General features: G+C 54.5%; 1 protein-coding gene and 1 long non-coding RNA gene across 10 annotated transcripts in view; one reads left to right on the forward strand and one right to left on the reverse strand.

Annotated features, from left to right (window-relative positions):
• Positions 1-253: 253 nt before the first annotated feature.
• LOC144306617 (uncharacterized) lies at positions 254-5,998 on the reverse strand. 4 transcript variants are annotated; one of them, XR_013373708.1, is made up of 4 exons: positions 5,681-5,998; positions 3,421-3,534; positions 1,867-2,011; positions 254-972 (listed from the first exon to the last, which is right to left on the reverse strand). It is a non-coding gene; the product is annotated as an uncharacterized LOC144306617 (long non-coding RNA). The 4 variants fall into 4 exon arrangements; XR_013373709.1 differs by lacking the exon at positions 5,681-5,998 and adding an exon at positions 5,599-5,650; XR_013373707.1 differs by lacking the exon at positions 5,681-5,998 and having other exon boundaries at positions 1,887-2,011; positions 3,421-3,998.
• Positions 4,190-13,784, forward strand: part of EXOC2 (exocyst complex component 2) — a 226,095-nt gene continuing 216,500 nt past the window's right edge. For 4 of the 6 annotated variants that reach the window (XM_077886050.1, XM_077886059.1, XM_077886057.1 and 1 more), the window contains exon 1: positions 4,190-4,328. The gene's annotated coding sequence lies outside the window, so the exon portion shown is untranslated. Of the gene's footprint in view, positions 4,329-5,556; positions 5,689-5,717; positions 5,841-13,784 lie in introns of those variants that run through there. The other 2 variants (XM_077886052.1, XM_077886051.1) reach the window with 2 other exon arrangements.

Here is a 13,784-nt window from a genome sequence, read left to right on the forward strand (position 1 = left end):
TGCTGCCTGCGACTCCGTGGTGTCCTCAACGGGAGCCACCAGTGAAGGGCTTACAAGCTGGGAGGGAACAGGGCTCGAGGTGCTAAGCCCCCGCAAGTGACAGCTGCTCCGGGGATTAGATTCTGTGCAAACGATGCTCCATTACAGAGCCGTAGGCCACGTACCACAAAACATTCAGGGTGTTCCTTTATTTTTTTTTTAATTTTTTAAATTTTTAAAATTTAAAAAATTTTTTTTATTCATGATAGAGAGAGAGAGAGAGAGAGAGAGAGAGGCAGAGACACAGGCAGAGGGAGGAGCAGGCTCCATGCAGAGAGCCCGACGTGGGACTTGGTCCCAGGACTCCAGGATCACACCCTGGGCTGAAGGCAGGCACTAAACCCCTGAGCCACCCAGGGATCCCCCCAGGGTGCTCCTTTAATGCCAATATATACATATAAATATATATATATATATATATATATATATATATATATATATATATATATATGTATATATATACACACACACAAAACGGGGGCTGTGGGTGTCACACTGTTTCCTAAGACTGAAAGCAAAGGACTTCCATGCATCAGAGTCGCTTTTTCTCTGTGGCTCAAACTAAATGTGAGGTGGAATGGAAAACACAAAAGTAATTTATTCGATGGCCTTGGGTTGCCACCGCAGCCCCCCTCCCCGCGCCTGTAGTTCAGCGACAGTATTTGCTGCGCTTCTGTGGACGCTGCCCTGACATGTGTCACCCGGTTTCACCCTCCAGCCCAGGAATTGAAGTGCGAGGAAAGAAAGCGCTTGGGGCGAGCGTCCTCTTGGCAGAGGGCTCTGTCTTCCCTGAACGTCCTCCCGCCGACAAGCCTGCAATTCCGCTCCTGAGCGCTGCCCGCACGTGGTCCGCACGTGGTCCGCACGTGGTCGGGGCGACGGCAGCGACGGCAGCGTGTCCTGGCTGGGCTCCGGGCCGGCTCTGTGGTGTGCCTTGGGGGGGGATGTAGCTGGAGAGAGGTTGGAGAGAACGCGGGGGGGGGGGGGGAGGGGGGGAGGGAAGGAGGGAGGGGAGGAGGGAGGGGGGAGGGGGGCCTGAATGGTGCCCTGCAGGCCCTGGGGATGGAGGCCGCCTCCAGCGAGGTCCCTGGGGGCCCGAGCGGCCTGAGGCTCTAGGCCCAGCCCGTGCCCACCTGTACGGCTGCCCGCATCTGGGCGGAGGAGCCCCCCCCCCCCCCCCCCCCGGGCTCCAGGTTGCCCCGGGGCAGAAGCAGTGCGTGTTCCAGAGAGCAGCCCTCGGAGACCCGGAGACCCGAGGGCACCGCGAGGGCGGCGGGCAGCTCCTACGGCCTCCACTGTGTCCGGCTGCAACGTGCATGTCTGGGCCACCCCGATGCCTCGCGGATGCCACGTGCCATGCCACAGTCGCCTCCCTGCGGCCGGAGGGAGGCCTCCCCTGTCGCCGACCCGGGCTTCCCACCCCTCCCCCTGGCAGGCACGGCCTCTGCCTGCGGTGCTCGCCTCCTGAGCCCCCCCCACCATGGGCCGCAGCTCCTGACCCCTGCAACACGGGGCTCACTCACCCCTGGCTGCCCGCCCCCCCCTGTAGGCCGCAGCTTCTGACCCCTGCACCCCGGGACTCACCTGGGTACCCCCAGGCCGCAGCTCCTGACCTCTGCACCGCGGGGCTCACCCCTGGATGCCACACCCCCCCCCCCCCCCCCCCCCCCCCGTAGGCCGCAGCTCCTGACCCCTGCACCGCGGGACTCACCTGGGTCCCACCCCCCCAGGCCGCAGCTCCTGACCTCTGTACCATGGGGCTCACCCCGGGCCACCCCCCCACCCCCCATAGGCCCTAGCTCCTGACCCCTGCACTGCAGGGCTCACCCCTGGCTGGGCCTCCTTACAGGCCATGGTTGCCACGCAGCCGCTTACTGTTGTCCTGGGAAAGGTGCCGTGAGTACCCTGAGTTCCAGAAAAAATTACTCCCTGTCTGGATTTCGTCCTGATGATGAGGGTCAGTTTTTGTTGCCTAAATGAGGAGAGACCTTTCAGTTTAATAGAACCTTCTATTCCCCTGGCAGGGAGGGTACAGCCAAGGCCCCAGCCTGGAGACGACGCTATTATGGGAAATTCCGCTATTATCTGGTGAGGAGCCAGACAGTGATGCTGGCCAGGGCTCTGCAGGCAGGGGACACAACCCCAACCCCAGGATGTGTACCTGGGCCTGAGAAGTGAGCTTGTCCGGAGATGGCACAGGCCTCTGCAGCCGGCAGTGCACGCACCGCCTAGATGGGCCGCCCCAGGGGATCCCTGGGTGGCTCAGCGGTTTGGCGCCTGCCTTTGGCCCAGGGTGCGATCCGGGAGCCCGGGATCGAGTCCCACGTCAGGCTCCCAGCATGGAGCCTGCTTCTCCCTCCTCCTGTGTCTCTGCCTCCCTCTCTCTCTCTCTATGTCTATCATAAATAAATAAATAAATCTTTAAAAAAAAAAAAAGAAATTATAGATGGGCCACCCCAAAGGGCCGCGGGTAGCTCCAGGCCCGCCTGCTGCTACACCTCCCACAGGCCTGCAGTACAAACACTGAACAGGGTGGTCAGGTCATTAAGGGTCCTTCTGCCCTGGATGCTCCCTGGGGGCCGTTCACGTGACACACAGAAATTGGCCAAAGATGCATTTTGTGTGAGGCACGGTCAGAGTTCTTAGAGCCACAGATGGCAACCCCTTCACCACCCTTGTGCCTCTGCCGCGCAGCTACCCTCCTTTCCGTTTAGCTGTAACTGGTTATTCCAACAGGTCTCAGACTTTTGGGAATGTCTAGACCAAAAGCAGACAGCGTAAAGTCATGTGGTCCCAGTGGCAGGCCACCTCCTCCAAGAACCTCGCCCTGTGCTCAGCTCCACTCGTGTGCCTCTGGCTGCTTAGGGCCCTTGGGGGAATCCCTTCTGAGCCTGGAAGAGGCGTCTGACCTCAGTGGTTTGGGGCTCTCCTTATAGTGTGCAGTGGCTTTCGTGTGCCTACGTATTGCCCAAACAGGGACATTTTGGACAGTGAAAGGGGCTCTCTTGTTAGGCCAGGATAACAGACAAAAAACAGAGTTCTCTCAAGCAGAGTGGGACATGGGATCAGTTAACTTGACACCTTCTGCAGTCTGAGCGGCCAGTTCCAGGACAACCAGAACAACCCCTCTAAATACCCTGTCACGGGGGCTGAAACTCCACCGTCCTACATAACGACGTTTCTTTGTAGAGACTTCCAGCTCCTTCGCTCTCTGCGGCTTCTGCCTTGTAAAGCCGAGCCCTCAGTTACGACTGATTTCCTACTAGTTCTCTGTCCTGGCAGAGTGGCCCTAACAAACCCAAGCGCGCACTTGACCGCATACATTGCAAACTTAGGGCTGCACGTCCCAGGACGGCTTTCAGCCCTGCCTGGAAATCTTACATTTTCTTAGTCGTGTGCTTCACAGCATCAAGGACAAGAGGTCTCATCCTTTCTCTTCACACCTCCCGTGCCTCCCATCCTCTGTCTCTACCGACGATCTTTACGCATCTTGTGCTAAGAAAGCAGAAGGAATCAGAAGAGCGCTCTCAGTTTTCCGCTTTCCCTCCATTTCCAGCACTGCCTCTTCGGGGCAGGCCGCAGACATTTCTGGCCTAGGCTGCTGCAGGCCCCCCTAAGCGGCAGTGTCTTTCCTGTCGCCCCGCCGGGTTCAGCCTCAGCCCGAGATCCTGCAAAGGCTCGCCCCTGGCTAATGCCCTGCACCGCCACGGCCCACGGAGGTGCTCCCCGCCTTTGACGTCACCAGTCACCAGCTCTTGGGACCCTCCAGATGGGAGCCTGGCTGTCTCCGCCACGACCTCCGACGGCCCGTGACCTCGGTGCGGCCCCTGGCCTCCCAGCGCCCGGGTGGCAGCTGCAGCCACCTGCCGGCGCCGAGCCCGCCAGAAACGGACGAGAGTCATGCTGGGCCCTGCTTGCGTGACCCCGGGGCTACCCTGGGCCCTCGGGCGGCGTCCTCCACGCCCGGCTCCGCTCTAGCTGCACCGCACAACCCTCCGCCCAGCCAGCCCGCCCGCCCGCCCCGCAGCCCCGCCCTGGCCCCGCCCTAGCCCCGCCCCGGCCCCGCCCCCGCAGCTCCGCAGGCCCCGGCCCCGCCCCCAGGAAGCCGGCCCCGCCCCTCGCGGGGAGGCTGCGCCATCGAGGACTCGGTGCTCGACTACCGGGCGGATCGACGGCGTCGGCGCTCCCGGCGGGCGGAAGTGAGGGCGCGGGCGGGGGGCGGCCCCGGGTCGGTCCGCGAGGAGCGCCGGCGCGTTGCGGTGGGGGCGTCGGGGCGGCCGCGGCGCCAGGTACGTGCTGCCTAAGGGCCCCCGCGGCGGGGGTGAGGGCGGGGGCGGGGGCGGGGGCGGGGCGGGGCGGCTCCCGGAGGGCGGGGGTGGTGCGCGCCGCGGGGCCCGCCTCCTGCGCTGCTGCGGGGCCCGGACCCTGAGCCCGAGGGCGCGGCGCCCTGTGTCCCCCCCGGGCCCGGGCAGCTGCTGGAGGAGGGGGGCCCGACCCGCCAACGGCCGGGCACCCGCTGGACCCCGGAGCCACCCCCACCCGCCCCGGGCACCTGCTGGAGGCCCACAGCCCTACCCCCCCACCCCGACCTGCCCCAGGCACCTGCTGGAGGCCCGGAGCCCCACCCGGGCACCTGCTGGACCCCGGAGCCCCCACCCCACCTGGGCACCTGCTGGACCCCGGAGCCGCCCCCCCCACCCGGGCACCTGCTGGACCCCGGAGCCCCTCCCCCACCCGCCCCGGGCACCTGCTGGACCCCGGAGCCCCTCCCCCACCCGCCCCGGGCACCTGCTGGACCCCGGAGCCCCTCCCCCACCCGGGCACCTGCTGGACCCCGGAGCCCCCCCCCCACCGGGCACCTGCTGGACCCCGGAGCCCCTCCCCCACCCGGGCACCTGCTGGACCCCGGAGCCCCTCCCCCACCCGGGCACCTGCTGGGCCCCGGAGCCCCTCCCCCACCCGGGCACCTGCTGGACCCCGGAGCCCCTCCCCCACCGGGCACCTGCTGGACCCCGGAGCCCCTCCCCCACCCGGGCACCTGCTGGACCCCAGAGCCCCTCCCCCCACCCGGGCACCTGCTGGACCCCGGAGCCCCTCCCCCACCCGGGCACCTGCTGGACCCCGGAGCCCCTCCCCCACCCGGGCACCTGCTGGACCCCGGAGCCCCTCCCGCCCCCGGGCACCTGCTGGACCCCGGAGCCCCCCCCCCACCGGGCACCTGCTGGACCCCGGAGCCCCTCCCCCACCCGGGCACCTGCTGGACCCCGGAGCCCCTCCCCCACCCGGGCACCTGCTGGACCCCAGAGCCCCTCCCCCACCCGGGCACCTGCTGGACCCCGGAGCCCTTCCCCCACCCGCCCGGGCACCTGCTGGACCCCGGAGCCCCTCCCCCCACCCGGGCACCTGCTGGACCCCGGAGCCCTTCCCCCACCCGCCCCGGCACCTGCTGGACCCCGGAGCCCCTCCCCGCCCCCGGGCACCTGCTGGACCCCGGAGGCCCCCCCCCCCACCCGGGCACCTGCTGGACCCCGGAGCCCCTCCGCCACCCGCCCCGGGCACCTGCCGGCCCGGAGCCCTGACCCACTGCCCCTCGAGTACCGGTGGTCGCCGTCCCCATCCCCTCGTGCCGCGCAGTCGTTACCGTGCCAGGTGGGAGAATTTATTGGCGGAGAGCGGGTGTGAAGCCGGGTTGCTTAGTTGCTCAGATGGCATCGCGTACAGGTGCACCGAGCCTCGTCTGGGCGCCTTTGTTCGCTGCTCTGAGCGTTCACGTTTACTGCCTGATTTAATCCTCTCAAGAGGTAGCTGCTCTCATGTCCCCACTTTACAGATGGGGAAGCGGAGCCCGCAAGGTGACGAAGCTGGTGTGTAGTTCCGCAGCCTCCTGACTTCCTTTGAGACCATCCCCGAGTCTCCAGGCCTGCACAGCCAAGCACGGGGTCATCTCTTAGGGAAGCCTGTGACGCTTTACTCGGTATCCTAGGATTTTGTGAATAGCTGTCCAAGAAACAGTTCTTGAAAAGCTTGTCTTTAAACGGAAATACACTATTCTTAATTGGTAATTAAGAATTATAATTATGAGAATTATAATTATATGGATCTCAATTGTGAGAAAGTTTCTTTTTTTTTTAATAATTCTGAGTAAATTTATAAGGAGAATTTTTTTTTTTAAGATGTTATTTATTCATGAGAGACACAGAGAGAGAGGCAGAGACCCAGGCAGAGGGAGAAGCAGGCTCCATTCAGGGAGCCCGATGCAGGACTCGATCCCGGGTCTCCAGGATCAGGCCCTGGACCGAAGGCAGGTGCTAAACTGCTGAGCCCCCCCGGGCTGCCCTATAAGGAGAACTTTTAAAAATACTTAAGAATGAGCCACAGCTCAGTTAAATCCTTGGGATGCGCTATGTTGAAAAGCTAGTTCTACCTGAGGTTGTGTGGCTCAGTCTTCTAATATATAATAATATTTTATTTATAAAAGCATATTTTGGCCAGGCTTTGTGTCACTGCCTCTACTAACAAAGAAACTAGAAGCCAAAAGTTTCCTGAGGATCATCTGTGGGTTAAAAGTTGTTAACTCAAGGGGTCGTAATAGAGGATGATGTGTGCTTGCTACTCAGATGTTCTCTTCTGTTTACACAGCAGAGAAGCAGAGGATCCCCCAGCGTAATTTGGAATGACTCTTGGAGGTTTCAGAAATTTCTTTTTTTTTTTTCATATCAAACATTTGATTGTACTGAATATAATTTTGGACTATTACTTTTGAAAAGATGATTATTAACCTGCTTAGCTAAATTTTCATTCATCCCTTTAATATTTGCGAGCCTGTTATGTATGAATCTTAATGGGAAATGAAATTGGCGTTCAAAAAATTTTGCAGAGGCATTCTTCTAATAAAGGACTTTGGATGATTTCTAGTGTCCTGGCAGGATAAGGCCAGTTTTATAGTTAGTCTTTTAAGTACTTTTCCCACCCATTTTTCGATTTATTCATCTTTACGTAGCCAGGATCCTAGTGCAGCACCTACCGCACTGCAGGAGCATAAACGTTTTACTGAGTGGAGGAGTTTTAGGCCAGTGTCGAGTAGAGAGGATTTTGAAATCGACGGGCATGGGAACGAACGTTGATCAGTCTGCTAAGCAGAAGGCTAGGACGGTGAGGAGCGTGTCCACGGATCTCCTGGAGCGCCTGGTGAAACTGCACGGTAGTCGTGTGGTTATTATCACATGGTTCAGTGTATGTTTATGTTAATTTAAAATAATTATTCTCGATACAAACACACAAACTTAAAGTAATTGCAGGGAAATATGACTCCCGAAGCTCTGTGACACCCATAGTCCTCCTTGGCCCTCAGTGTGAAAGTTACGGCATCAAAGCCACCATTGACTGGTCTGTGAGCTACCACCCACCTGCTACGCAGCTCGGGCTCCGCCTCTGGTCCTCAGTGTCCTCTTTCCTGTAACCACGTTATCTGTACGAGCTCTTCCCTGGTTTGAACGCTTCTAGCTCAGTGATTCCTGCAGCCAGCTAGCACTGTTATATCCATGTGTTGTCCTAGGGGCTATAGCTGTTATTGGTATTTACATAATCTGTCAAAAGGCTAAGTAAGTTCTGGCTGGACGGGGGTTAGCCTTGGTCATTTTTCGTCTCCCAGTTTTACATATGCCTGGCACATTAGAAATAAAATATTAGGCTAGATTCAGAGGGGCAGTTTTGTGCTCTCGATTGAACAATAGCTAAGAACTTGACTATATATCCAAGTGTCCGTACAGCAGGAATTCAGGTGGGGGAAGTTTCTGTTGGAGTTGGGACAGAGGTCAGTCCTTGATGGGAGGATCTGGCCCTTCGTGGGGAGGGCACAGGAATATCTGGGTGGTACACCAAAAACAAAGGCCCACAGGCTGGTAAGTAAGTGCGTTTTGGATTATGGAGTGCCTTGGGGGTAGGGCAGAGGAGTTCGGAACTGATTTTTTATGCATTTCACCCCCCAGGAGAACTGTATTAGACTTGCTCAAAAGCTTCATGAGCATTCTTTAACTTGATTCTGTCGGGAACGTTTAAGATGACCAGCTGGATGTGGTGCATCCCAGTCTTGATTTCTGGTTTTGATTTTAATCATTCCTTCTACTTACGTTTCCTTTTTAAGTCTGGGAGCCAGTCGTGGAAAAAACAGTGGACACTGGGGTTTAGGAAACGTGGAATGTGGTTAATTAGAGGGGAAGCTGCATAAGGTGGATCCAAGCAGGCCCCTAGTGGTGCCTGGCACCAAGCGGGCGTTCAGTAGTCCTTGTGCAACGACCAGCGGGTTCTCCCATTGCTACTTGCTGGCTGTGCTGCCGTTGGCAAGGTTGGCTCATAGTTTCATCCGTGAGGTTTGATGAAATTTTTGAGGCCTTTCCCACTTGATATTGGCGGGTGTATGATTTTTAACTTCCATTCTTTTATAATTTTACTGAAAGACAAGACAAGACTAAAAGTCAGGAATATTTGGTTTTAGTTTAATTTTAATGAAATCCCCATGTGATTGACATGATGTGTATCTGGATAAATGAGAGTCTCAGCAGGAATCAGAATTCATGCCAGATGGTTCACATAAGGAGGTTTTAATAAAGGGACTACTTGGCAGAGGTGTGGGCGAGGTTAGGTGACAAATAAGGGGTAGTGAGGCCCAGAGAGAAACCGACCAGTGGGAGGAGCAAGAGGACAAACTGCAGCCTGCTGGGAGCTGGGGCTGCAGCGAGGGGTGTGGCTGCTGCCAGAGGCTTCCGGGGTGGGGTGGGGGGCAGGACTGTGGCGCCCCCACCCCAAAAGAGTCCACTGCCGACTCTCTCTCTCCTTCCTAGCAGATTTCTTAGATAGTTGTTGATACTCAGTTTCTAACTCATCCCACTGCTTTCTGGTTTCAGTACCCATGATTCTATTGAAGGTTAAGGGCATCCATGACCTCCTTGTTACAAAATCTTGTTCTTATCATTTCCCCAATATAGTGCCTGGGACATAGCAAGTCTTAATAAATATTTGTTTTGACTGAATGAACAATCTGAGGGTTCCCCTATTCCAGATTTCAGTTTATCTATGTCTTTAACAAGGAATCCGGCACTGTACTCTCTTGAGATGCTAGGTGACCAATCTCTGTATAGATCCCAAATCTTCTTGATGACTAAACAAAGATAGAAATCAATTTTATTTGTTAATGACTCCTTCAGTATTGGCTATATGATTTTTCTGAAAAACCAAACACCAGGACTTTTTTTTTTCTGAAAAATTATGTTTTCTAAGATATCAAGAACTAATGTTTTGTTCACCCAATGCAAACCTAATAAACAGGGAATGGTAAGGGACATGAGTACAACTGGCAGTAGATGGAATGAATAATGCTGTGCTTTTACATGAACTACTCTTCCTTCTTTAATGAAGTAGTATATCCTCTTTGAAATTGTTGTTTTTGTTTCTGTTTTGGTAGAGTGATAGAAAAGGGGGTAGATTTGCACTGGCCTATTTCATTTTCCGTATGTCATCAATATCTGCTGGCCTGAGTTAGAGAACCAGCCGCCTTTAGGCCTAACAGCTTTTGGCTTTGAGTTGTAGTGAAGGTAGTTGTCCTTTGGCAAGACTTAGCCTGCTAAGACAAGAGATTTTATAGTTTGTGGAAAATAAAGAAGGATACTTTTAATTAATTATGCATTTTTTAAAAAAGATTTTATTTATTCATGAGAGACACACAGAGAGAGGCAGAGACACAGGCAGAGGGAGAAGCAGGCTCCCTATAGGGAGCTGGATGCAGGACTCGATCTCAGGACCCCGGGATCACGCCCTGAGCCGAAGGCAGACACTCAACCACTGAGCCACCCAGGCACCCCAAGAAGGAGATTTTTAATTAACTCTTTTAATGAAGATGAAATCCAGTGCTTGTTTTAGATTAGCTGGGTACTCAAGTATTTATGTAATAGATCAGTTATGTGGGAGCTCTGGAGAGCCAAATTGTCAGGCTTATATACTTATATACTATCTTGCTTCCAGTCTTCTCTCTTAGTCCTTTCTGTACATTCCTTCCCTTTTAATCCCAAACATTATAGCAGGAGTGAAGGTATTTTTCATGTATATATACACACACATATATATATGTGTATGTATATATAAAATAGGTATTTTCCATATATATGAGATATTGTAAAGTGCCATTTATCATTTGTATTTTTAAAATCATTGTTTTTTTTTTTCCCCAAATGAATTAAAGCATAAAAACTTATGTCTAAACTTAAAAGCATGGTTATGTTTAAATTATATTTTGTTTGTGAGTGATGAAGGAAAGAAGAGCTGGGAAAACAGGGATGCTTTATTTATTTATTTGTTCAGTCCATCCTTTCTGCAGATGTCCCTTCTGAGACCAGTGAGTCTTAGCACAATGTATACCCTACATATCCTTTCAGATTTGTGCATGACTATATTTTTGTTGACCACGGTTTTGAGATACAGCAGGAGAGAGATGATTAATTTAGAAAGCTGGATGGAAGAGTTCGTGACCCTGTCTCTGAGACTCGTCCCACCCTGTGCCCTTAGATGGTAAAATGTGTGGCTGTGCTGAGATAACTTGACCTTGACCCTGCACAGGAAAAGTAGAGTCTGAGTTTACAGAAAACTGAAGGAAATAAATTACCATTCTTTAAAACCCTTTTCCAATATCTCTAGGAGGTCCCTCTGGGGTTAGCACAGCCCAACCCCAAGAGGCAAGTCTGTTCTAGGATAGGTTGAACCTGACTCAAGGCGGATGTGGTGAATTCTACATTTGGTTCTGTTGCTGGGTGGCCTGAGAGTCTAGTTGAGTGTAATTTTATTGTTGAAATGCTCTAGGCATCTCTGCAATGAGATTTTTCTGGAGTCCTTTGGATCCATGATGGCTCTGGACAGGATAAGTCTACATGGTGCTGCTTAAATGTTAATATGTGCAGAATTGGCTGAAATGTAGGTGGGGTTGGGTTGGGGTCTTGAGATTCTGTTTGTGATTTGTTCCTTTGAGTAGCGTGGGGAGGGGTGGAGTTTGGGGGAGGTTCTTTCTTTTCCTTTTTTTTTTTTTTTTTTGGCTATTATTTTTTATAGAAGACTTTCACTTTTCTGTGGCCTGATCTAGGAAAATAGTGCTTTAACATCAGGCTTTCCTTGGCCTATTTGGTGAAGGTTCTCCAAGTCTTAAGTGTTATCAGAAGTTTTGCTACTCCAACTCTTGGTCTTCTCCCTTTAGCTGGGCTGAGCCAAGCCTCTCGGGACTGGACAGAGCAAGATACCGGATTACTTGTTTTCTTCACATTTCTTGGTAGCTACTAAAATCAGCAAAATTCTTCTTTAATAATCAGTAAAAAAAAGTTAATAATTGTAAAGCTAGTTTTGTGTTTCCATTTTTGTTTCTTTTTTCCTAATATTACTGCTACTAGTTATTTTTTTTAATGTATTTTTAGCCTGAAGTTATGTAAAAAGCTTTTATTCCACCAGTAAATATTTTGGTACATTAAAGGTTGTGTCACAATGAAATATGGGAAAATCATAAAATTAGAATTTTCTGACCTTTGTTGCAGAAGCACTTCATGCTCTGCGCTTCGTTAAAGGAAAAGAGGCAGATGGGTTAAAAGTAATAAAATATAAATCTGAAAGAAAATGCATTTATTGTGCCCAAGTTCAAAAAGGGTGCTGCCTGTGTTCTCTAGGGTTTTGATGGATTCTTGTCTCACGTTTAGATCTTTCATCCATTTTGAGTGTATCTTGGTGTCTGGTGTAAGAGAATGATCTAGTTTCATTCCTCTGCACGTGGCTGTCCAATGTTCCCAGCACCATGTATTGGAGAGACTGTCCTTTTCCCAGTGGAGAGTCTTTCCTGCTTTGTGGAATATTAGTTGACCATAGAGTTGAGGGCCCACTTCTGGGTTCTCTTTTCTGTTCCACTGATCTGTGTGTCTGTGTCTGTGCCAGGACCACACCGTGTTGATGACACAGCTCTGTAGTACAACCTGAAATCTGCCCTTGTGATGCCTCCAGCTATGGTTTTCTTTTTTAATATTCCCCTGGCTATTCGGGGTCTTTTCTGATTCCACGCAAATCTTCAGATGATTATACTGCATGTTGGTAGGTGGAACTCCAATAGAAAAATGCACACGCGAAAACAGGGAAATGCATTCACTTAAGTATCTGTGGCACATTCCAAGAGAAGGTGGCCCTTGTCTTTGTTGTGAGGAGCTTTGCTGTCCTAGTGCAGTGTCCTCCTTGACCTGTGCTGGGTGGGGGGTTAATCGATGTTAAATGCGTGCTTTGTTAGTCCCTGTGTAAGGCCCCCCCCCTCCCCCGCGGTGACAGCTGGGGGACCTTGCGTGCGAGCCCGGGCTCGGCCCCGCGGGCCTGTGTGGTCCGGGTGTGTGGTCCGCGCCCCGCCCGCCGCCGCCGCCGCCTCAGCCCGAGCCCCGGCCCCAGCCCCAGCCCCAGCCCCGGCCCCGGCCCCAGCCCCAGGCGCGGCCTTGCTGGGCTCCGAGCGGCGGGCGGGGCTGCCGGGGGCTGCAGGGGGGCTGCTGGGGAAGGGGGGGCTGCTGGGGGCTCCTCGGGCTGTCCCCCCCCCACCGCTCCCCGCAGCTGCAGGGCTCGCAGCAGTCCCTGGGGGGAGGGGTCCTGGGGCTGCTGGGGGGCTCCCCCTCCCCCCCCCCCCCCCCCCCCCCCCCCCCCGGGCTCCGAGGCTCCGAGGCTGGGGCGGGGCAGCACACACCCAAGAGCCGGCCGAGTAGACGTGTCCAGAGGGGGAGGCTGACACCGAATCCGCGTGAAATCAGTGAAACGCCGCCCGCGTCGGAGGGTCTGGGGGTCCCGGGTCAGCGCAGGCCGTGCCCCGGGGTCCCCGCAGGAGCCCGCGCCTCCACCGCCTGCGTCCTGCGTCCTGCCTCCTCCCTGTGCCTCTCCTGAACGAACAAATAAAATGTCAAGAAAACAAATAAGCCGAGAGCCCGGGAGGGGGTCGCGCGCCGGCGGCCTGGACCACCTCCCGACCAGAGGCCCCGTCGCAGGGCCCCGCGGAGGCCGCTCGGCGCCCCGGGTGGGCGGGGAGACCCGATGCGATGTGCGGGTCCGGGCCGGCCTTCCTCTGGGTCCCTTCCTGCAGAGCCGCACTCGCATCCCGACTTTACTCTCCTCCCCCTCGGAACACTCGTGCTGAGCCGGCCACGCACTCCGTCACCGTCACCGAAGCCAACACCGACCTGTCCCCTTCCCGCCCCCTGCGGTTTGCACCGTTGACCTCCATCACCTCCCGCAGCGGAGCTGCTGCCACGGGCAGGTTGTCCAGGACCGGGAAGCCGAGGCCCGATGCTTCCCAGGAGCGCTCATACGGGCAGCTCCCCGAGGCTCCACTACGTGCATTATTTTTCGCTATTTCATTACTTTTAAGCCTGAGTTTCAGTAAATGGGCTCAGTGTCCGTCACCGGGAAGGTTCAGTCTTCCCTGCGCCCTCGTATCCCTTCGGTCGGGCCAAGGTCTCCTTTGGTCTCCTTTGATCTTAAATCACAAGACTTTAGGAATTTAAGTAGTGTCAATTGCTTTTTCTTTTTTTCTTTTTTTGTCTTAAGTGCTATCATTTTTGTCTTTCCTCTTGTGTCCATTTTTTGGGGTTCTCTGCAGTGAAAATGATAATCTAACACTCTCAGGAATTCAGTAGCAAAATTAGTCTATTGACAACGTTGTGCAACCATCACTACTATCTAACCCTGGAACGTTTTTC

This window comes from Canis aureus, chromosome 37 (genome assembly GCF_053574225.1).
Source record: "Canis aureus isolate CA01 chromosome 37, VMU_Caureus_v.1.0, whole genome shotgun sequence".
In the NCBI taxonomy this organism is placed as follows: domain Eukaryota; kingdom Metazoa; phylum Chordata; class Mammalia; order Carnivora; family Canidae; genus Canis; species Canis aureus.